At 36.8% G+C, this 22,610-nt stretch overlaps 1 protein-coding gene and 1 long non-coding RNA gene across 10 annotated transcripts in view; one reads left to right on the forward strand and one right to left on the reverse strand.

Annotated features, from left to right (window-relative positions):
• LOC147832625 (uncharacterized) overlaps positions 1 to 5,016 on the forward strand; it is a 201,289-nt gene extending 196,273 nt beyond the window's left edge. For 4 of the 7 annotated variants that reach the window (XR_015945388.1, XR_015945389.1, XR_015945382.1 and 1 more), the window contains one exon: positions 4,223 to 5,016. The gene's annotated coding sequence lies outside the window, so the exon portion shown is untranslated. Of the gene's footprint in view, positions 1 to 2,243; positions 2,384 to 4,222 lie in introns of all 7 variants that reach the window. The other 3 variants (XR_015945390.1, XR_015945381.1, XR_015945379.1) reach the window with 1 other exon arrangement.
• On the reverse strand, positions 735 to 22,597 carry LOC141379160 (uncharacterized). 3 transcript variants are annotated; one of them, XR_015517143.2, is made up of 4 exons: positions 22,516 to 22,597; positions 3,663 to 3,735; positions 2,256 to 2,321; positions 735 to 1,199 (listed from the first exon to the last, which is right to left on the reverse strand). It is a non-coding gene; the product is annotated as an uncharacterized LOC141379160 (long non-coding RNA). The 3 variants fall into 3 exon arrangements; XR_015517142.2 differs by lacking the exon at positions 22,516 to 22,597 and adding an exon at positions 3,907 to 5,714; XR_015945394.1 differs by lacking the exon at positions 22,516 to 22,597 and having other exon boundaries at positions 3,663 to 3,752.
• Between the last annotated feature and the right edge of the window lie 13 nt (positions 22,598 to 22,610).

Raw genomic sequence — 22,610 nt, forward strand, 5'->3', positions numbered from 1 at the left:
CTATAGACAGTCACCATTAGCAGTTGCCCTTGTAACTCTGTGAGAGGTTTGATGCCTTCTGATTAGATCAGAAAACACTATTGGAACATGATTATTTAAACATTTAAAAACAAATTTAAGATAATTAAATTTAATAAAACTATCAAAACTAAAATGGTTATGTTTACATAAAACTTCACAATGAAGTTATATAATATATTGAGTCAATAGGCTTCACACTAGTTAAAGTGGCTTGTGACCAAGATGTAATGCAATACGTCAAGTGAGAGAATATCATTGTGTGCATGTATAATTTAGCTATGTTAATGTTAAAAATGTGTTAATGTTTTTATGTTAAAAACCTTCTAATAAAACGAAAACAGTTTAAACTTGGCTTAAATTTCTTATATTTTTAACAGGACTATCAAATTTTAAATGAATGTCCAGAGTTATGCCAAGATGCTTAAATTCATTCACTTTTTTATAGCTTTATTTTAATCAGCACCTCAAATGGATCCCCTACAGGCCTATTTCTTATACAGAAGCACATAGAAACTGTAGTAGACTGATTATAAGTAGAGTGTTATTTTGGGGTTAGGGTAAGTGTAGGTTGACATGTACTTGCAAAGTTTCTTATAGTCAGTTAAATATCTGTTGAAGGAGCAGTATCAACAAATATTAGGCAGACAGTCTACTAATACTCAAATGGACCCTCAAAATACCAAATGATGCAGTTGTGCAAAACCAAAGATGTTCTCTCACCTAAAACTTTTACTGTGCTGCCTTAAAAATCTCAGCTACTTCATTTTGGTAATCCCACCACAATTTCAATACAGATTACAAGTAAAGACAAAAATTGCAGTCAGACGCATTGGAATCATGACAGAAGTTTTCATTTTCTCAGAGAGACTTGAAGAATGAATCTTTGAATCAAACTGTGTGGAAAAATCATTGCTTTCGGGAATATACATATATATTACTGAACATTCATAGTTTAAATACACAAAGACACACATCAAAATTCAAAAGGAGCAAACAAAGAAGACTAATCCGAATTTCATTATTTGTACAATGGCTGTTTACGGCTTATTTTTGTGCATAATGTCGAGCATTGAAAGCGTAAATAAAATAACTATGGTAATTTCATGCAATTTCACAATAAATCAGCCAATGATGGTTCCAGTTCCACTTGGCTCTGATAGCGCATGTACCGTTTGAACCTGGAAATAAGAAAAAAAAAGAAATTTCTTGACACAGTCTCACCACACAAGAGATGGATTTCCCTCTCCAGGAAACGAATGAACAAAAAGAGCATTCAATATGTAATTACCTGTCATAGACACAGTCACACCGGTGAAGGGAATTCAATATGCACCCGTGACACTTCCGGCGTAATGTGATGGAAATAAGTGTTTGTTTTGGGTAGGTGGAGGGGGAGGGGAGTTTAGTATGCGTGTGCGTGTAGTTTAGACGTTTGTTGGTGCAGGAGAAACTGCATCTGCTTGTTCATTACGGTCATAGAACAAAATGAAGGCATGGGGAGATGTTTCGTTTCATGGACCAAAAAACATTGTTTACGACACTTAAGTTTATCTCAGACATTTCAAAACATCTCTCTCTCTCTCCATCTCCCTCGCTTTGTAATGGTTGTGTGAGTCTCACTCAATATTTCTCATTCTTATTAACTGCATGGGTGCAATTTATTTTCCTCTCAGGCAACGGAGGTGGCTGGGAATGTGGGAGACTCTGCTCGCCGCTGATAAGCAAACGCTCACACACAGGCCTGCAGGAGGGACCAGATTTACCAGGAAGACAATGTCCACTAGGTCACATACGTGCGCTTACACACGGACACACGAGTGGAGTAATTTACTGCGCCAACATAGATAAACTTAAATAAACAGATAAACAGACTAACACTCGCTTGTAGGAGCCAAACACGCGCAATCGTTCGATATATCAATGCTTTACTGTGTACACATGCGCATAATAACATAAAAAGCAAAGGAGTTTGTCATTGGAAGTGAAAAACAATTAATAAAAGAGACAGTTTCACCAAAAAATCTAACTGTTGTAGTCATTTGCTCAACAGCATGTTCCAATTTTGAACAGTGTAATCAACATGGGCTCATTCTGAAAATGTAGCCCTGTGTACATTTCTGGCGATCGTGAATTAAGGAGCAAGAAGTATGTATGGCTGAAATACATTTTTTTAAATAAGTGGTATGGGGTAGTATGATGCTGTTCTTATTCATGCTTACCAGCTGACCACTTACCTCCGTATGGACGGCTTTTCTGGTGTTACCAGTTTGTCAAGTTAGCACGCCATGCACGTCAGTGGACTTGAGATGCAGAGAGGAATTGACGTGGTTCAAGTCCGGTGAAGAATGGTTCCAGAAAGCAGGTAAGACAAAAACAGAAGCCAAAAAATAAAATAAACAAGTAAATAACAGGGTGTGAATGTGGTAAATCATAGTAAATATCAGGCGAGGGCTTTTCTTTTTCTGGATTGCTTTATAAATTTGTTGGGTTTAGGGAAGAGGGAGGGTGGGTCAGTTGATCGGTCAGTCAGTTAAACAGTCAGTCAACAGCAGCCTCTAGTGGATTTACGTGAGAACAGCAGGCATGAATGGCACTCGTGAGAGAAATTTGAGATCTGAAAAAGCATACACAGCATCCTATGCTGGATTTGCTAAAACAAAAACTGCCAAAAAATGTAGCTCCTGGGACGTATTTGATGGTCTCCAGAAATGTATATAGAGGTACGTTTTCAGAATGAGCCTGGGTTGAATGTAACACTTTACTTGAATCGGGTGTTTATAAGACATGAACAAATAATCGTGAGATGACATGTTATGAATGTGATTAAATGAGATTTCATGGGTATAACAACGATTATTTGCTCAGTTATGTCATTTAAAATGCAAAGATGACAATGTTTGGTATCACAACTTGACATAAACAAATACATCCGGGTTTTGTCTTTGTCATGATACCTTGACATTACCAAGACAACAAAACTTGTCATAAATCTGTCATAAACATGATTATCATATATTTATGTCAAGTTGTCATAACAAACCGTGTCATCTTCACATTTAAAATGTCCAACATACGCTCATTCTGAAAACGTAACCCTATATACATTTCTAAAGATCAGGAATAGCCAGAAGTAAAGAGAAGAGTTCTTCAACACATTTCTAAACATAATAGTTTTAACAACTTATTTCTAATAACTGATTTATTTTAATAATATTTGATTGGATATTTTTCAAGATACTTCTATTCAGCTTAAAGTGACATTTAAAGGCTTAACTAGGTTAATTAGGTTAACTGGGCAGGTTGAGGTAATTAGTCAAGTTATTGTATAATGATGGTTTGTTCTGTAGACTTTTGAAACAAAAAAATAGCTAAGGGGCTAATAATTTTTTACCTTAAAATGGTGTTTAAAAAAATAAAAACTGCTTTTGTTCAAGCCAAAATAAAACAAATAAGCCTTTCTCCAGAAGAAAAAATATGATCAGACATACTGTGAAAAATTCCTTGCAAATGAGAAATATTTTAAAAAGTAGAAAAAATTCAAAGGGGGCTAATAATTCTGACTTCAACTGTACGTTAAGCTGCATTTTGTCTTTAAAATGAATGCTACGGGGCTGTATGATGGCGTTCCTTTTCACACTTACCAACTGACCGCTTACTTCCATATGAACAGCTTTTCGGCAGTTTGTCCAGTGGCTCGCCATGTACGTTGGCGGACTTCAGATGCAGAAAGGAGATGACCATGCAAACAGAAGTAAAAAAATAAGGTAAACAACAAAATAACAGGGTGAGAATGTGGTCACATCTGAAACGGTGGTAAAAATCATGCAACATCCATACACACTCATTCAGACATATACTACAGCCAATTAAATTTATTCAGTTCACCTAAGCATGTCTTTGGACTTGTGGGGGAAGCCGGTGCTATCTCCACACAGAAATGCCAACTGACCCAGATGGGACTCAAACCAGTGACCTTCTTGCTGTGACTCAATCGTGTTTCTCACTGCGCCACCGTAACGCCCTTCTTCCAAATTATTAAACAAAACAAATATGATTTAAATGCGATATAATGTGGGAACAGTGATGTGATTTGTGCTGCTTAGTTAGTGACTAGCATTAAGAAGAAAGTTTCAGAACTGAAAGAAAAAAAAAAACCTGTAATGATATTCCTCCCTAGTTGCTTGTTTGTGTTTATGTCTAGGAGCCGAGCAAAGCAGCAGGACGATAAGGGAGAAAAACGACAGCGCACACTGTGGCGTCAGGAGCACAGAGACGTCTATAAACTAAAAGAAGCACTGCACTGTCGGAATATGACAGCCAATCCATCAGGGAAATGGAAGCTCTGTCTACTGCACCAAGGAGAGAGTGGCCAGAACTTTTATAAATAGTCATACATTTTTAAGGGAAATTGAAAGTTGTCAGACATATGCTTTCCAGTTTTTCTGTTGATCATCCAAGTGGCCGCGCTGGCTGAATATGATTGAAACATCAAGGCATACAAAGTAGGAAGGTTGAAGGCTACATGGAAGGTTGGCTGTAGTGCATGAGCGCGATGGGATGGTTTTATTGCTGGTCTTTTATATTAGTGGTTTCCCAAACAAGGAAAGGCAAATAATTAATAATTTAATCAAATGTAATAATATTGATTACTGTAGGAACTCTGAAGTGTGAAGAAAATTTACTGTTTTTTTCCCTACTTAAAGATGAGGCTGTGAAGAGTGAGTGGTTGAAGTTTATATTTGCAAAAATACCTCAGCATTATAGCCCCAGCTTTGTGCTGTGTTCTTGTCATTTTTCTGACGAGTGCTTCAGCAATCTACACACTTCCAACAGGCTATTCATCAGCCGTTTGTAAAGGAAGGATCAGAAAAGACTATTGATGTATGGGACTTTGTCAGAGCTTGACAGGAACTTTACAGTGCTCAGTTCATGGACCAGTTCCTTCCTACATATCACATGTGTAAGTAAATGCAATTAAAATTGTATCCTCATTTTCTCTTGCTTGCAAATTATGTATTTAATTGTGTTTTGTTACTTGTAAACACTTGTACTGCAATATGCTGGTGTTTCACTGCATTGCTTTAATGCACTCCTGCATTAGGCTCACACATACACTATGCACTCTGACTACAAAAATGTTGATAAGCCGTGCTGGGGTGCATTTCCCAAACAACGGCATAACTCGTGGCTGAACTATCATAGTATGATGCATCGTTTAGGAAAAGAACAATGTAGTGATGAGTGTTTCCCAAAACCCGTAGTTTCTCTGTCGCAGATCCATCATTTGAACCACATTAGTTATAGTGTAAAGCGCCCATATTGATGCTCTAAACGGGGTGGAGTAACAACTTTAGAAAAGAACCTCATCATTTCTTTGAGCAAATTATATTGTTTAACACAAACACGCATTTAAAATAAAATCCAATATTAATTTAGCTAAAAACATGTACTTGTTTTCCATATTAATTGAAATACATGTAAATGGCACATATAGGGCCTATGTTTCCTTTACAAATATTATCGAGTATATTCCATAGTCTATTCTAAATTAACATAAAATTACTTACAAAAGCTGACACATATTCTAATCTCATATATAAATCATAAATAATAAATGAGGCTGTTTATTAAGAAATAAAATCTAATATTTATTATTTATTAGGAAATTTAACAAAATTCTACTTTCATAATGATATTGATGATGATGATTATGATGATTATTATTATTATTGTCTACTATTACAGTTTGACAGTTAGTGCAGAAATGTTTTAACCAACAGGTCCATGTCTTATACAGTACAGATACACTTAATAAATAATCTACTATAAATTAAAAGCATAAACTAAAAAAAAGCATTAACGTATGCTATGTTTTTGTTTTCACAAGCTTTGGAGACATAACATAAATTCCACTTTTAAATAATAGGTCACCTTTCGTCATGAGCCACTGCTGTGTTCAAAATGGCATAAATGTTTTCGAAGTGCACTCCGAAGGGAGCGCAATTGTAAACATGAAGATCGCTAAAACTGAACTGTAAAAATACTTTGAAAGCAAATTGCACCTAAGAGAGATGACCTTAATGTTTTTTTATTTTTATTTTTAATCACTCCAAGTTTAAATGTTAGAATGTTTTAAATGAATAGGGCATAGGGGGGATAAGTGGGAATAGAACACAGCTAGGAACTATGTTTTTAACTACAGCTCCAGAGGTGTGGTTGCAAGTGCACAAGTTTGCGACGCAGTTTGCAAATGTTCGTTGGAGCGATGGATTTGGAAAACAGCAAGTCAATGAACTATGTTTGTAACAATGGAACTTGTGACCTTAGTTGGCTAGTGATGGTTTTTGGAAACGCACCCCTGGGCATTTCTCTCTGTCTCACGCTGAACGCAGTCGACCAATCACAACAGACTGGGTCATCGGCCCAATCAGCGCAGATTAGCATTGCGCTAAGGAGGAGTTTGGTAACAAATTAATGGCCAAACAAATCAAATGGGAGTCGTTGGGATATTTAGGTAAAAATAAATGCAGATCATAAGACAATGCATCCTGCATGCGTATCAGTCTGTTGGAGACCAAAATACGACCTTTTTAATGCATAATAGGGGCTCTTTAAAGAAATAAGCTGAAGGAAAGTGAGTGAGTGTAATATAAAAAAGGTTCTTTATTAGAATCAGTTTTAGGCCAGTTCACCTAAACATTTTAATTTTCACCATTTTTTACTCACAATCACTTGAGCTTTTATTATTTTATTCTGCTGAAAATTCTGCTTTTGCATGCATAAAATCTCAAAAAATCAACATAGGCTCATTCTGAAAACGTAGTCCTATATACATTTCTGGAGATCGAATTATGTAGCCAGAAGTACGTATGGCTGCAATTCTTCTTTTAAACAAACACTACAGGGCGATGACCAATAGACTGATCCACTCTCCTACTTCCCTAAACCCAACCAATAGTGTTTTCAAAAGCAGCAATTACCCAGCGCCCATCTACTTTCCTAAACCCAACAAACAGTTTTAAAAAGCAATCCACAAAAAGAAAAGCCCTCGCCTGATTTTTACCACGTTTTCAGATTTTACCACATTCTCACACTGTTATTTACTTCATTCATTCATTTTCTTGTCGGCTTAGTCCCTTTATTAATCTGGGGTCGCCACAGCGGAGTGAACTGCCAACTTATCCAGCAAGTTTTTTAAGCAGCGGATGCCCTTCCAGCCGCAACCCATCTTTGGGAAACATCCACACACACACACACTCATACACTACGGACAATTTAGACTACCCGATTCACCTGTACCGCATGTCTTTAGACTGTGGGGGAAACCGGAGCACCCGGAGGAAACCCACACGAAGGCAGGGAGAACATGCAAACTCCACACAGAAACGCCAACTGAGCCGATGTTCGAACCAGCGACCCAGTGACTTTCTTGCTGTGAGGCGACAGCACTACCTACTGCGCCACTGCCTCGCCTCTTGTTATTTACTTGATTACTATATTTTTTGGATTCTGTTTTTGTCTTACCTGCTTTCTAGAACTGTTCTCCACCGGACTTGAACCCTGCCATCGTGGTCAACTCCTCTCTGTGTCTCAAGTCTGCCTACATACATGGCAAGCTAACTTGACAAACTGGTAACATCAGAAAAGCCACCAATATAAAGGTAAACGGTCAGCTGGTAAGCACGAAAAGGAATAGCATCATACCACCCCATAGTGTTTGTTTTACAGATGAAATACAGCCATACATACTTCTGGCTACATAATTCACAATCTCCAGAAATGTATATGGGGCTACGTTTTCAGAATGAACCTATGTTGTGTAAATCAGAACAGAAATAATGGTTGCTGTTCTCTGTTATGCAAATAGCTTATTTTGCTAAATCACTTTACTTGTTCCACATTTATTTACTTGTTTCTTTGTGATCAAGCCAAGGCGAAGTAGGGGCAACCAGATACAATATGGTCTTGCAATACAGCTGCTCAATATAACATAAGAACCAGTTGATTAGTGTCTAGACATAGTCGAGAAGATGTAAAAATGTCAGGATGTTTTAGACTCTGTTGAATCTCAGATTCAGTGTGCATCCAAATTCAATCAGAACTTTCATGCAGAACATGGGGGCTTTGAATTTTTTTGAGATATATAAATATATAATAAATAAAATATGGAAATGATCTTTGAGGATACAAAAATGAAATACAAATTTCACTTCAAAGAGGAAACACAGTGTATCTAATTCAAAGAATAGCAGAAGGGAAATAGGCAGGAGAGGCGGTTGATTAAAGTTGAATATCTCCTCATGTGGAAATGTTATGCAGACTTTTGAGAATGCATGTTAAAGGGAAAGTATCCCGAGGCTCGGGACAAATATGTTACATGGACGTGTGGTCATCCTTTCATCTGTGTATGGCCAGCGAGGCCTATGCTATTAACCTCATCAGAACTAGCGTGGCCTGCAAGTCAAATATTATGCCGTGTCCCGAGGAATGTTTCCCACTGTTCTTTTTGGACAATAACTGAAGCCGCATGAAAAAGAAGTTTAACTTTGAAGTAACTGCTAGTGGTTGCAAAAGCAATCGCAATGTAGAGGCACATTAGGCTGACTACCAATTAGAAGGAGGTGTTAGATAAAGGAGGCCTGAAAATTTGCACTAGAGCATGAATCATTTAATCCAACGAATGGCCTACATAGACTTATAATTACTGAATGAATATGATTTTAGCACGGGTGTAATAATACACAAAAACAAATGTACCTCAGTATACTTTTTTGTTACAAGATAAATGGTTATTTTGAATTAAACAGTGGTTCATTCATTCATTCTTTCATCTTCTTTTCGGCTAAGTCCCTTTAATAATCAAGGATCACCACAGCGGAATGAACCGCCATCTTATCCTGCATATGCTTTATGCATCGGATGTCTTTCCAGTTGCAGCCCATCAATGGGAAACACCCATAGACTCTTACTCACACAAATACACTATGAACAATTTAGCTCACGCAATTCACCTATAGCGCATGTCTTTGGACTTGTGGGGGACTCCGGAGGAAACCCTCGCGAACATGGGGAGAACGTGCAAACTCCACACAGAAATGCCAACTGACACAGCCGAGAGGCAACATTGCTGCCCACTGCACCACCGCACCACCCCTAAACAGTAGTTTGCTTAACAAATTGAGAATGAAGTTAAATGAAGTTAATACAAAAGCAACATTGCGAAATACTATAATATTAAACGGTACAATAAAAGAGCCCAAAGTATTAAATTAATTTCTATTTATTTTTTAAATATAGTTATCAACACTCAACTAGATTAAAATAATATGTAAATTGTCTAAATCTAATAATGAAATTAGGCCGTCCTATTCTTTGTAATCTTTTACAAAATTCATATAGAGGAATTATCGGTTTGTAAACATTCAGGATGCCCGCACAGCGAGATTGCAGAAAAACCAGGAGCGCTAGCATTTACAGCAAGGGAATGACATCGGATGCAGCACAGAGTTTGTTGTTGTATTAGTTAAGATAAATTGATTGCATATAATATATATTATTCACATAATGCTTTCAGCGTATTATAACAGCTTGTCGCCCAGTGATAAGCACATTAATGCTGGAAAATTAATGTTAAAGTGAGCGGCGTTCTTCTGACAGGTCCATTTGCGATAGCAACCTCCCAATGGATATTGAATAGGATGAAATGGCCAAGCATCCAGCCCCAAATTGAAACTCTAAGTGATTTTACAAGAGTGAAGTTAAAGGCCTACAAGTCTTTGGATGCCAACAATTTTGTTCTGTGTGGTCCTGTGCAAGAAATATTGCTCCATGATTACCTGATTCAAAACTTTGTAGTGCTAAAAACCGAGGTTCTGCCTAGCCAAAGACAAGGAAAGAAGATGAAACTGTACAAGGCATGGGTGATCATCAACAAGCAAAACAACTGCATTCTGACAGCGAACTGCACCTGTACAGGAGGGTGTGTGAACTTACACTTTTACGTTTCAATCTTAGCATTCAGTGTCTGCAGTTTAATTAGCCATATTTAACTGTTTTTGCTGAAATCATTGCTGCAATCAAAAATCGAGTAATGTGTATGATTCAGCATAGCGTGAACTTACCTGATCTGAAATTAGAACTGCTGAGTCAAGCTGTTTGGCATTAAAAGCAGTGCGGTAAATGGTGAAATTTAAGTTTTTACTTTTGGAATTTGGACTATCGAATTTGGCATCTCAACGCACAACACAACATGTTTGCTGTTGCAACCGGTCTTTTTTTGCAACCGGTATGCGTGGTTGAACCTGTGTGATGTCATGTGCAATGTAGGTTGGTAATTCCCCTATACACTGATAAAAATGATTCATTGGATTTACTAAGGTAAGTGGTTGTAAACAGTTTATATGGGCTATATTTAAGCAAACTAATAAAATTAAATAATTTAATTAAAAATTTTAACTAAATAAAGAAATGTTCAACTTAATTTGTTTGCTTCAATCATTTATTCATTTTCCTTTGGCTTAGTCCCTTTATTTAACAGAGGTCACCACAGCAGAATGAACCACCAACTTATCCAGCATATGTTTTACACAGAGGATGCCCTTCCAGCTGCAACCCAACACTAGGAAACATCCATACACACTCATTCACACACACACACACACACACACACACACACACACACACACACACACACACACACACACACACACACACACACACACACACACACACACACACTAGGGCCAATTTAGTTTGTTAAATTCACCCATAGTGCATGTCTTTGGACTTTGGGGGAAACCAGAGCACCCGAAGAAAACCCATGCAAGCATGGGTGACTCAAACCAGTGACTTTCTTGCTGCGAGGCGAAGTATGTATGATGATGTATAAATGCACAGCAATGCGCAAGGTATGCGCTGAGGGTCACGCCGATCACTCGACACAGAACTGAAGTATAAACAAGGCTTAAGCTGAAAAGAAAATTAATCAATGAAATGAAAATCATAGTCTGATTTCCAAATGAGTCTGAGGTAGACTTTTCCAAAATCTATGAGCTTGGTTCTCTGCAGTGACTCAGAAACTCACAGTGCGTCAGCCCCCTGAGTGAATGGCTGCATGCTGTTTTGAAGGGCTCATCCCTATGCCCTAATCCCTTCAAAGGATTTACCCTCCAGAGTGAGAGCTTCAAGGGGATGAGTGGTGTAGGGGACCAGAAAAAAACGCACTTCTGCATCATCTTGAATCATATGCATGACAAATTAAACATGCACAAAGAGTCATGGGATTGAAAAGTGTCCATCACTCACACCTTTCCAAAATCCTGCCTTCCAAAGGGGCCTTTGAGTGGCTAGTTTAGAGCACTTCAGATTGGGACGGCCCTTCATGATTATCCTCATGCGGAAGTGCACACCAGAGGCACGTTTATCCCATTTGGAATGCATTGCATGGCTCTTATAAGCCTATTCTTTTTTGCTGAATGCAGTACAAACAGTTAAAGGGATAGTTCACCTACAAAGGAACATTTCCTTACCATTTATTCACACTCAAGTGATTTAAAACTTTCATGATTTTTTTCTTCTGTTGAACACAAAAAGAGATATTCTGAAGAATGGTGTAACATTGACATGCATAGTAGGAACTAAAAAAAGCAATGGAAGTCAATGTCTGTTTTTTCCAACACAGGCTCATTCTGAAAATGTAGCCCTATATACATTTCTTGAGATCGCGAATTATGGAGCCAGAAGTGCGTTTGGGTGCATTTTATCTTTAAAACGAACGCTACAGGACGATATTTCAACTTTCCTTTCACACTTACCAGCTGACCGATTACCTCTATGGACAGCTTTCCCACAGCTTTCCCACTGTTACCAGTTTGTCCAGTAGAAAATATTCATAGCGCTTCACTTTTTCCACATTTTTTATGTTCCAGCGTTATTGCACAATGGATTAAATTAATTTAACCCCTTAAATTCTACACACAATACTCCATAATGACAATGTGGAAAAATTGTTTTTTTGAAATTGTTGCAAATTTATTAAAAATAAAAAACCTAAAAAATCCTATGTACATCAGTATTTACAGCCTTTGCCGCGAAAGCTCTAAATTGAGCTCAGGTACATTCTGTTTCCACTGATCATTCTTAAAATGTTTCAACAGCTTAATTGAAGTTCACCTGTGGTAAATTTAGTTGATTGGAAATAATTTGAAAAGGCATACATTTGTCTATATAAGGTCTCGGGGTTGACAGGGTTGGCATGTCAAAGCACAAACCAAGCATGAAGACAAAGGAATTGTCTGTAGACCTCCGAGACAGAATTGTCTCAAGGCACAAGGCTGGGAAAGGTTACAGTAACATTTCTGCTGCTCTGAAAGTTCCAATGAGCACAGTGGCCTAAGTGGAAGATGTTTGGAACCGGATGCCCTGTATGTCGGTGGACATGAGATGTAGAGAGGAGTTCAGGGCGATGACGGGGTTCGAGTCCGGCAAAGGATTGTTCCAGAAAACAGGTAAGGCAAAAACAAAATCCAAATAACAAAATAAACAAAATAACGGTGAGAATGTGGTAAAATCTGAAAATGTGGTAAATATCAGGCGAGGGCTTTTTCTGGAATTTTTTTAAAACATTGTTGGTTGGGTTAAGGGAAGGAGGAGGGTGGGTCAGTCAATCAGTGATTCAGTCAGTCGACGGTGGCCTTTGGTGGATTTACTTGAGAACAGCAGGCGTGAATGGCACTCGCGAGAGAAATTTGAGATCTAAAAAAGCATACAGAGTGGCCTCTGGTGAATTTATGGTGAATTTAACAAAAACTGCAAAAATAAAAAAAAAGATGTAGCTCCAGCAGGGACGCAGCCGTTTAAATCTTGTTGGCTTGAAACTTCCGGTTTTCTTCACTCCTATTCATTTTTAGATGTTAAAAACAGCTTCTTACGCTGCTTGATGAAACAAGCTGGTATTTTCTCATTATTTTATCCTGCTTTGTCTTTATAGTCATGCAAACACTTGTTTGTAGAGCAAGTAGTTTGACCAAATTAATTCTGCCATTTATTATTTCTTGTCATTTCTCCCATAGGCAACTGAATCAGAAGTTCTGAAACAAAAGCAAAAACAAGCACATTTCCACATTGAAAAATAAGGTCAATAGGGCTGTTTTCAAAATAAGCCTAGGTTGATTTTTTCCAACATGCTTCAGTAAATCTTCCTTTGTGTTCAACTATAGAAATAAAACCAAATAGGTGGTGGATGAAGAAATGATGATTTCTTCACTTTAATTCTGACTCTGAATGACGTTTATGAGCCATTTCTTTTTAATGGATCAAAAACATTCATGAAAAGGGCATAAAATTACTCACAGTAATTACTCTGCATCTCCAAATGCCAAATTTGAAACCGTCTTACTCACTAATTGACTGGTAACATTTTTTAAAGAAATTATAGCAATTTCTTTAAGAACACAGGCTGGTTTAGAGACAACATTAAACCACAAAGACTGCATTGTAATTATATAAATATATACAGTAATTACATTCTCAGCACTGGGAACTTTCGATATTAGCAGACGTGTTTTCTGCGTCTTGAATCAACTTGGTTTACAGTACATGATCCACATGGCTCCACAATTGCTACACTCATATAAAACGTGTCTGACAATGCAACATTTACCAAAAATCTTTCTATATTTATTTGGTAAAGCATATATAGAGGAAAATAGGCTAATTTCACAACTCCCCTGTATAGTTAAACCGTTGGTATTTACCATTATTAAATCTATTCAGTCAATCTTTAGGTCGGGCCGGAGCGCTTTTACCTTAGCATAGGGAATTTAATTAAATTATACCATTAGCATCTCACTCAAAAAAATGACCAACGAGTTTTAAAGCTTGAATCTTTTGTAGATATATTGTGTACTAAAGCCAACAGGAAATTGAACATGGCTATTTCCTATAGTCCGATATGGTTAGGAAAAATAGCAGAAGCAATGAAATTACCAACCCAGGCTCATTCTGAAAACGTACCGCTTTATATTGTACATTTCTGTAGAGCGCCAAATACGTCCCAAGAGGTACACTTTTTGCAGTTTTTGTTTTCACGAATCCACCAAAGGCTGCTGTGTAATCTTTTTGAGATCTCAATTTTTTTCTTGTGAATGCCATTTTTGCCTGCTGTTCTTGCAAAATCCACTAGAGGCCGCTGTCAACTGAACGACTGTATGACTGACTGATCAACTGACCCACCCTCCTCCTTTTATAAACCCAACCAAGAATGTTTTCAAAAGCATCGATTGACCTGCCCACCCATTTCCCTAAACACAACCGACAGTTTAAAAAGCAATCCAGAAAAAGAAAAGCCCTCGCCCTGATTTTTACCATGTTTTGAGATTTTACCACATTTTCACCCTGTTATTTACTTCATGTTTATTTCATTTTTTGGCTTCGGTAATTGTCTTACCTGCTTTCTAAAACCGTTCTTCATCGGACTTGAACCCTGTTACCAAGGTCAACTCCTCCCTGCATCTCAAGTCCGCTGATGTACATGGCGAGCTAACTGGACAAACTGGTAACAGCAGGAAAGCCGGCCACATAGAGGTAAGTTCAACAGGATTGCAAAGTTCCTTGATTATTCTGCTGGAATGAGAGTACACTTACTAGTCATATTGGTCTAAAAATACCAACTTTTAATTTTCTGTCGATCTTATTACTCAATATAACTAATGAAGAGTTAAGCTTTAAATAGGAATTGTATTGAAACTTTGGTCATTTTAGAGTGAGATGCTAATGGTCTAATCCGATTTGATGTTGTATGCTAAGCTAAGCTAAGCTAAAAGTGCTTCTGCAATATGAAAAATAGTAAAACTGGTAGAAAAGCCTATTTTCTTTTCAAATAAAGTGTTAGTCTATAACATGGCTGAATAAACTCAAATGCATCTACATAAGATGAGAAATAAGAAGTTTATCAAAACGTATTGTGAAAATGCATATGGATGAGCCGGTATCAAGCTTCAAAAAGGATAACAATTCCTATATGACTCACAACCCATATCCCAAGTCTTCTGAAGCCACACGATAGCTCTGCATGAGGAACAAAGAGCGAGCAAACGATGACAGAATTTTCATTTTCGGGTGATCTATCCTTTTAATGGCTGTGTTTTGCTCGGATGAGCTCCACGCTAATCATTTCGACAGCTTTCACAAGAATATTTCTTAACTTCTCTTCACCAATTAATTTCAAGCATTTCAGCTTCCAATTGAATAAAGGGTCACGCTTTGGTATAGATTGTCTCTTTCCTGAGGAGTAAATAATCATATCTAAAATGACGATTAAATTAGCACAGCCCTGCACACGGAGGGTGACATTAAGATAAAACCCAGATAACATCTCCACACGGGGCAATGTGTTTGTAATCAAATTCACTCAATTTCAGCCACACGCTCTAGTGGAAAAAGCAACGGGCATCTCAGCAAAGATAAACGGTGGCCAACGTGGTATGATTTACGCCATGTAAACGGGTAAACATTTCAATTTAAATGCAAAACATTAAACTGGTGGAGGCAGTCGATCAATGTAAGCATTCTGTAACATACTTCTTTAGGGTTCATAAATAATGGCCTGTGCAATTACTCCTCTTCAAATGAGGTTTTAAAACCGGCGTGGCACAGTATGTCTTTATAGTAATGTTTTTTTATTTCCTAAACCTTCTGTTATTCTTGTTTTTACTGTAATTGCTTCTGTCTTTTGCCTCATCAAGCTGACAGATATCTGCAGCAGGACAGTTTCTCAAGATCTCCATGTGGGTTTCTCCATTTACAGCCTCTCGGTCCATCACTGATTTCCTCACTATATTAGATTCTGAATGGTACTGCATATAGGGATGTGCAATATTTTCTCAATGGAGATCAACATTAGAAAACAACCAAATCCTTAAATACTCCTAAGTAATCTTAACAGTAATAAAATAGCCAAGGTTTCATATATTCTGAATATATGAATTAATTTTTCATATATTCGCTGTATAAAAAGCTTCAATGAGAAATTTGAAAAAGAACACTGATCAAAATTAGAGAAGATAACATTAGAAATTGGTCATTTCAAATCTGTAATTTTTGCATAATTGCATCTTTACAATTGCATTTATTTAAGTTTCCCCAAAAGTTGGTCGTCCACCAAAGACAAAGTCACGAGAGAGCAGGATAATGCAGAGAATCTCAATGAGACACTGGTTCAACAGTAGTTATGACATATGAGAGACTAGTTATGTCCTAATAGACACTAGTTTTGTCCCATGAGAGACTAGTGATATCTAGTGATGTCACATGAAAAACTAGTTGTATTCTACAGGAGACTAGTGATGTCTAGTGATACCCTATGAGAAACTAGTTCTGTCTAGTTATGGCCTAGAAACTAGAGTCCCAAATGAGAAACTAGTTATTTCCTATGAGAGACTAATGATGTCTGGTGATATCTTATGAGAGACTTGTTTTGTCTTGTTATTTCCTATTAGAGACTAGTTATGTCCTATGAGAGACTAGTGATGTCTAGTGATAACCTATGAGAGACTAGTTATGTCTAGTTATGTACCATGAGAGACTAGTAATGACTAGTAATCCCATATGAGAGACTAGTTATGTCCTCTAAGAAACTAATGATCTCTAGTGATATCCTATGAGACACTAGTTATGTCCTATGAGAGACTGATGATGTCTGGTGATGTCCTTTGAGAGACTTATGAGGACTAGCAATGTCCTATAAGAGACTAGTTATGTCTAGTTAAGTCCTATGAGAGACTAGTTATGACTAGCAATCCCATATGAGAGACTAATTATGTCCTATGGGAGACTAGTGATGTCTGTTGATATCCTATGAGAGACTAGTTATGTCTAGTTATGTCCTATGAGAGACATATCATCATATAGTCTTTCATAAGACATAACTAGTTTCTTATAAGATATCACTAGACATCACCAGTCTCTCATAAGACATAACTATTCTTTCATAAGACATCATTAGACATCATGGTAGTGATGTTGTGATATCATATAAGAAACTAGTTATGTCTAGTTATGTTCTGTAAGAGACCAGTGATGTCTAGTTAAGTCTTATGAGAGATTAGTGATGTCTAGTGATATCCTATGAGACACTAGTTATGTCCTATGAGAGACTGATGATGTCTGGTGATGTCCTTTGAGAGACTTATGAGGACTAGCAATGTCCTATAAGAGACTAGTTATGTCTAGTTAAGTCCTATGAGAGACTAGTTATGACTAGCAATCCCATATGAGAGACTAATTATGTCCTATGGGAGACTAGTGATGTCTGGTGATATCCTATGAGAGACTAGTTATGTCTAGTTATGTCCTATGAGAGACATATCATCATAGTCTTTCATAAGACATAACTAGTTTCTTATAAGATATCACTAGACATCACCAGTCTCTCATAAGACATAACTAGTCTTTCATAAGACATCATGGTAGTGATGTTGTGATGTCATATAAGAAACTAGTTATGTCTAGTTATGTTCTGTAAGAGACTAGTGATGTCTAGTTAAGTCTTATGAGAGATTAGTGATGTCTAGTGATATCCTATGAGAGACTAGTTATGTTCTAGAGAATAGCAATGTCCTATAAGAGATTAGTTATGTCCTATGAAAGACTTATAATGTCTAGTGATGTCCTATAAGAGACTAGTTATGTCTAGTTATGTCCTATGAGAGACTAGTTATGACTAGTTATGTCCTATGAGAGACTAGTGATGTCTAGCAATGTCATATGAGAGACTAGATATGTCCTACAAGAGACTAGTGATGTCTAGTGATATCCTATGAGAGACTAGTTATGTATAGTTATGTCCTAGAGACTAGTGATGACTAGCAATGGCCTATAAGACATAAGTTATGTCTAGTTAAGTCCTTTGAGAGACTAGTGATGACTAGCAATCCCATATAAGAGACTAGTTATGTCCTATGAGAGACTAGTGATGACTATCAATCCCATATAAGAGACTAGTTATGTCCTATGAGAGACTAGTGATGACTCTCAATCCCATATAAGAGACTAGTTATGTCCTATAAGAGACTAGTGATGTTCTATAAGAGACTAGTCATGTCTAGTTAAGTCATATGAGAGACTAGTGATGTCTGATGTCCTATAAGACACTACTCATGTTTAGTTAAGTCCGATGAGAGACTATTGATGAGTAGCAATCCCATATGAGAGACTAGTTATGTCCTATGTCTAGTGATGTCCTATGATAGACAAGTGATGTCCTAGTGTCCTATGAGACACTCGTTACAGTATGCCCTTTAAGAGAATAGTTACTGTAGAGACTCATTTTTGACTGCTGTAATCTTCAGAAATTTAGTTTGAATCTTTCTTCATACTTCAGTTTTGTTCTCTAATTTGAGCCATTGAATTATTGCCTTATTAGATTGATTCAGGAACAATGCTAAATGCTAAAATGTGCTGCTCTGTCTTTGTTGGTAACTATATTTGTTACATGATATAATCAACGTATGCGATTGCTCTTACGCACTGATATTCAGGGAAAAAAGCTCTCTTGATTTTGTGACATTAATTAACCATATAATATCCTGAATATAGATATTTCACACAGAACTGGAGAATCAATATACAGTATATAAACGAGTAAACTGCACCATTCTTTATATGAGATGCAGAAAAATGCATTAGAAATGAAATACAGCCCTAGAATGAATGAAAAAAGTGACAAGCATCTAGCTGCATATTCACCTTGGCAAATACGAAGCATCGGTTTCATGCATTGGCAATATCACATGTCATCTGCAATGGAAAATGCTGGCAATAGAATGGTGACAGTGATGATGACGATGATGCTTATGATGATATCCGAAAAGTGTTTTGATGCCAAGGGATAAAAAACGGTGGCTTTCCAGCACAATACAGTGCCATTTGTCATCAGGCAAGGACAGTCGTAATCATCCCTTGCGCGTGCCTTTCCTCATCAGTCTTCCCCTCGCTGTGTATCAGGATCAATCTAGGCTCATTTATTTTAATCGTCTCCTGTTTGCTAAACTGGCAAAGTCAACAGAGGACGACAGAAACAAGTCTCGCTACCAGAACAACCCAAAAACAGTCATTTTTCTTGTTATTCTGCAAATTTTTAATTGTTTTGAAGCTTGCTTAAACTTAACAGGTGTCATTTAATTGATTTTACTCATTTTATTATATTTAGGGTGTGTTTACCTCAGAACAGAAGCCTTTAAAAGTTACTTTAAGCTGTATAGAAGTGTCTTGAAAAATATCTAGTAAAATATTATTTACTGTCATCATGGCAAAGACAAAATAAATCAGTTATTAGAAATGAGTTATTAAAAATATTTGTTTAGAAATGTGTTGAAAAAATCTTCTTTCCGTTAAACAGAAACTGGGGAAAAACAAACAGGGGCATAATAGTTTAGGAAGGCTTTTCTAAGTTTTTAAACTATTATATTTGATCAAAGTCACACAAGTGGCAATTTCACATCTGTCACATCCATAAGGTAGAGATGTCACATCCATAACAACACTTTTTCCTCATAAATGTGAAAATATTAAATGAAATAAAACCAATCATTTTTGTTTATAGTGAGCAACTCTTCTCCTTTTGATTATTATTGTTTCTTTTGGGTTGTGCAGTTTAATTTACAGAATTTCTATTGTACTAAGTATGTTGTATTCTGTAAACCCGCAGACTTTTTTTTGTCACATCCAATAATATTTTCCACATTTAAAGTACAAAACATGTTTACAGATTGATATTTTTTATGGTCCCTTAACTCTGTATAATGTATGTATAATGTCTATATAATGTTTATATCATGTCTAAATGTTAATATAAACTTTTTTAGAAACTTTTTTATTTTTTAAGCAAATTTATGTTTTGAGTTTTTACTCCAAATGTCACATCAATATGGCTGGCATTGCTCATATATATATATATATATATATATATATATATATATATATATATATATATATATATATATATATATATGGCGTCACGGTGGTGCAGTGGGTAGCACAATCGCTTCACAGCAAGATGGTTGCTTGTTTGAGCCCCGGCTGGGTCAGCTGGCATTTCTCTGCTGAGTTTGCATGTTCAACCCTGTGTTCCTGTAGGCTTCCTCCAGGTGCTCAGGTTTCACCAACAGCCCAAAGACATGCGTATAGGTGAATTGAATAAGCTAAATTGGCTGTGGTGTATGTGTGTGAATGCAAGATATATATATTAACAATTGTCAATTAATTCAAATTGTTAAGCAAAGAACTAAACTCTTTGTGTAATCTGAATCAAATTCACTTTAAGTGCATGATAAATTATGCTTATTGTGTGGCAACAAATAAAGAGAGAAAATAAGAAATTGGAGATGAATAACAGAAAGAGCTTGGAATATTTACTTTAGCTTACGGTTGTGTACACAGTTATTATTTGCAGGAAACAAGGACTAAAAATTACAGAAATTCAACGTGAGAATTAAACGAAAATGTAGTTTGTTGCACACACAAAGAAAACATCACATGCAAATGTGAGCATACTGTATTATAATATTGCATTAACATTTGTTTTAGCTAAGTAACAACAAGTATGAGAAAATAGCCCTTACAGAGTCTTGAATTTAACCACGAACAAGATTCTTGCTTAACATTTCTCTGCTTTTTACTGTGATGGTGGCCTTCAGGGGCTGGTTGCATTATGAATTACTCACTGTTACATTAATACTTTTTTTTGTAGCCTACTCTTTTTGTAGACCATAGCACAGTATATAATTATAACATTAGTGTTACTTATAATATTTTGCTATAAAGTTGTGTTTGAACACTTTTACATTTGTTAAAATCAATTAAATAAATGCTACTTTTTATCAAATTAAATTACAAACTATGGGAAAAAATATAAAGATTTTTTTATATAGTTATAGTTATTTTATAGCTATTAGTTACTGTAAAGCTAAGGCAATCTTTCTTAATTCTCCGTAGTGGATGAGTGTAAATGACAGTCTGCATAAGTTGGCGGTTCATTCGGCTGTGGCGACCCCTGATTATTCAAGGGATAAAATTGAAAATTAATGAATTAATTAAATAACTCTAAAATGTAATGTTTATATAAAACATTAGTATTTTGAAACTAAAGCATCACAACTACACTGGAAATTGGAAGGAGTTAAAGTGAAAAAAGTTTTGAATGTTAAATTTGCCTTGTTTTACCGTGATATTGCTTTGTGTTCACCTACAGGTATTTAAAAAAAAAAAAAAAAACGTATTATCTGAGAATTAACAGTATTAATGAATATACTGTAGTGAAATGGCTGAAATTAAATTGTTTTAAAACTTATAATCAATTAATTTTACTCACAAAAATTTCCAAAGGCCCAAAATGGCATGAAAATGAAACATCAACATTAAAATGTATTGTACATTTAACTAAATGTAACATTTAACAAAAATAATGGTTGGAAAAAGTGCGGCATTGTGGCACAGTGGATAGTGCTGTCTGTTGCCTCACAGCAAGAAGGTCGCTGGTTCGAGACATGCGGTACAGGTGAGTTAGGTACACTAAATTCTCTGTAGTGTATGTGTGTGAATGAGAGTGTATTTCCCAGTGCTGGGTTGCAGCTGGAAGGGAATCTGCTGCGTAAAACATATGCTGGATAAGTTGGCAGTTCATTCCGCTCTGGTGAGCCCTGATTAATAAAGGGACTAAGCCGAGAATGAATGAATGAAAGGTTGGAAAGAGATAAACGATGTTTATTAAAAGCCTTAAAGCATTTACAAATGTACCTTTTCTTTTTATTCATTTTCCTTTGGCTTAGTCTCTGATTTATCAGAGGTCACCACAGTGGAATGAACCTCCAACTATTCCAGCATATGTTTTACGCAGCGGATGCCCTTCCAGCCCCAACCTAGTACTGGGACACTCATACAGTATTGCATTTACTCACACACTTATACACTACGGCCAATTTAGTTAACGTTAATCCAATTCACCTATACCGCATGTCTTTGGACTTGAGGGGGAAACCAGAACACCTGGAGGAAACCCACATGGCAAGAACATGTAAACTCCACACAGAAATGCCAACTGGCCCAGCTGGGACTCAAACCAGCAACCCTCTTGCTGTTAGGTGACAGTGCTACCCACTGAGCCACCGTGCCACCCTTTTCTTTTAAAGAAATATTTATGTCTTATAGACAAACAACGGACCCAAATGGTTTTATGAGAATTTAGCTTACCCAATTCACCTATAGCGCATGTATATCTTTGGACTTAGCTTACCCAATTCACCTGTACCGCAAGTGTTTGGACTGTGGGGGAAACACCGGAACACCCGGAGGAAACCCAAACCTACACAGGGAGATATTGCAAACTCCAGACAGAAACGCCAACTGACCTAGCCGGGGCTCGAACCAGCGACCTTCTTGCTTTAAGGCGACAGCACTACCGCCCATTTTAGAGGTATTTATGAGAATAAAAATATATACCATATCTTTTAGTCGTTGAATGAAACAGAACTGATGCGGCGGTTGCCATAGTTCCCAACTCCTCATTCCTGAGCTGAACGTCAGCCCTTTGCGTA

Source organism: Danio rerio, chromosome 19 (genome assembly GCF_052040795.2).
Source record: "Danio rerio strain M-AB ecotype USA chromosome 19, GRCz13ab, whole genome shotgun sequence".
NCBI lineage: Eukaryota > Metazoa > Chordata > Actinopteri > Cypriniformes > Danionidae > Danio > Danio rerio.